Raw genomic sequence first — 2,783 nt, forward strand, 5'->3', positions numbered from 1 at the left:
TCCTTGTTTATAAATAATTTTGTTCGCGCAATTTTTTTTTTTTTAATAATATTTCCGCAGATATTCAGGCATGAGATTTTGCAAAATGGAATATACTGAATAGTCGAATATTCAGTGGTCAAATATATTTACATTCTGCCCTTTCGTTATCGTGAGCTGCATCAGTACATGGAATACAAGATACAGAAGATTATTATTATTTTTTTTTTATAGGATTTTGACGCAGTTCTGTGATATGTGATACTGATGATTCTTTGGTATTGTGTGTGACTTTCTTAGTATAAGATAGGAGAGAGAGAGAGAGAGAGAGAGAGAGAGAGAGGAGAGAGAGAGAGAGAGAGATGAGAGAGAGAGAGAGAGAGAGAGAGAGAGAGAGAGAGAGAGGTTATTGGGCGAATCTACTTGTTATCAGCTTTTTCACATTCATACATTCTCTCTCTCTCTCTCTCTCTCTCTCTCTCTCTCTCTCTCTCTCTGTCTCACATACGCGCGCGCGCACGCACACACACACACACACGCACACACACACACAAACACACAACACAACACGCAATTACACACACATGTATGTACTTATATATATATATATATATATATATATATATATATATATATATATGTATATATATATATATATATATATGTATATATATATATATATATATATATATATATATATATATATATATATATATATATATATATATCACACAGGCCTATGTATGTATTTATATATGTATGTATATATATATATATATATATTATATATATATATATATATATATATATATATATATAATTATATAAATATAAATATATATATAAATATATAATATATATATATATATATATATATATATATATATATATATATATATATATATATATATATATATATATATATATAATATATATATAGTTTGTATGTATGTTATATAAGCAAAGTTTCCACCCTAAACCTGCTATATGTCCAAATTCCCCATTCCTCAAAAAAACTTGAAAATTCCTTTGTAGTTTTGTATATCTTAACCCCCGAAAGGTCTTGAATACCCAAGTAAGAGTTTCAGCACTGCATATTCATGAGACGAATTTGCATGCGCCTTAGAAAACAAGTCTTTCATTAATCCGACCAATATTCTGGAAAATCTAATTTTTTTATTTTTTTTTAATTTCTGGTTTGTTGTGTAGTTTTTTTTTTATCAATAATTCAAGTTTTTTTTATGTTTTTTTTTTTTTAATTCAGTAATGTTTTCACCCTTGTTTGTGTGAGATTTCTTTTATTAGTAATTTAATTTTTTTTAGTTTTTGTATGTTTTTTATATTTAGTAATGTTTTCACCCCTATTGTGTGTTTGTTTGTGTGTTTGATTTTGAACAGCTTCCGGGCCACAATTTTAATCGTAGAGTAATGGAACTTGCAGGGGTTACCTGTTATGTAAAAATCTGGATATTATCAAATTTTGGGAGGTCAAGGTCAAAGGTCAGGGTCATGGTCAAGCAAAATATCCAATTCACGTAATCATCCATAAGTATGGGCATCGATGTCACAGAGACTTTAAACTTGGTTATTATCTGAGTGTATGGAAATCAACATCATTAATACATGGTAAGGTCGAAAGTCAAGGTCAAGGTCGAGCAAAAGGTCGAGAATTAAGCTGCCATGGCGAAGGTGTGCACTCTACGGAGTGCCACTCTATTTATTTTCTTTTTTTTACGAATGTTTGATTATGCTGTTATTTTTATATATTTTTAAATGGTTTCCACGTATATGAAGATTTGTTTGATATTCCCTCCTCATATCTGTCTGTATTCCTTAGATTTTTTTATTTTTCCTCTCTCTCTCTCTCTCTCTCTCTCTCTCTCTCTCTCTCTCTCTCTCTCTCTCTCTCTCTCTCTCTTACTTCAGTAGGTCATGAATTTCTAATCTCTCTTCAGTAGGTTTTTAATTTTTCATCTCTGTCTTTCTGCTACTTCAGGACATTAATATTTTCCCTCTCTCTCTCTCTCTCTCTCTCTCTCTCTCTCTCTCTCTCTCTCTCTCTCTCTCTCTCTCTCTCTCTCTCTCTCTCCAGTAAGTCTTTAATCTTTCATCTCTCTTTTGTTAGTTACTCCAGTAGGTCTCTCTCTCTCTCTCTCTCTCTCTCTTCTCTCTCTCTCTCTCTCTCTCTCTCTCTCTCTCTCTCTCTCTCACTTCAGTAGGTCTTTAATCTTTCATCTCTCTTTGTTAGTTACTCGAGTAGGTCTCTCTCTCTCTCTCTCTCTCTCTCTCTCTCAGCAATCCAGAGTATAATGACAGGACGATACAAAGAAAGCGCTGAAAGTTTCAGCACTTCTAAGAAAACTTGGGATATTGGCAAACCGTCCTCCTTTACATCTTGAAGATAACATACCAGTGATCTTGTCTTATATTTTATACGTTATTTTATTTGTCATTTTGTTTGTATTGATGTTACTTATACGTTTTTGTTTGTTTAGTTTCTATTTTATTTGTTTACCTTTGTTTTGGTTTGCTAATATTATTTTCCATTTTATTTGCGTTGACTTCTTTTATTTGTCATTCTGCTTGTATTAATTTTACATATAATTTTTTTTGTTTTAGTTTTTATTTAATTTGTTTAATTTTTTTTTTTTAGGTTTGCTAATATTATTGGCCGTTGTATTTGGTTTTAAATTTGTTGATTTTATTTCATATTTTATTTTCGTTGATATTTGGTATTTTATTTATTCTGATGTTTATCAATTTATTTACGGTGATCCTATTTCCCATTTCATTTGTTTTGCCTT

The sequence above is a fragment of the Palaemon carinicauda genome, chromosome 32 (assembly GCF_036898095.1).
Source record: "Palaemon carinicauda isolate YSFRI2023 chromosome 32, ASM3689809v2, whole genome shotgun sequence".
In the NCBI taxonomy this organism is placed as follows: Eukaryota; Metazoa; Arthropoda; class Malacostraca; order Decapoda; family Palaemonidae; genus Palaemon; species Palaemon carinicauda.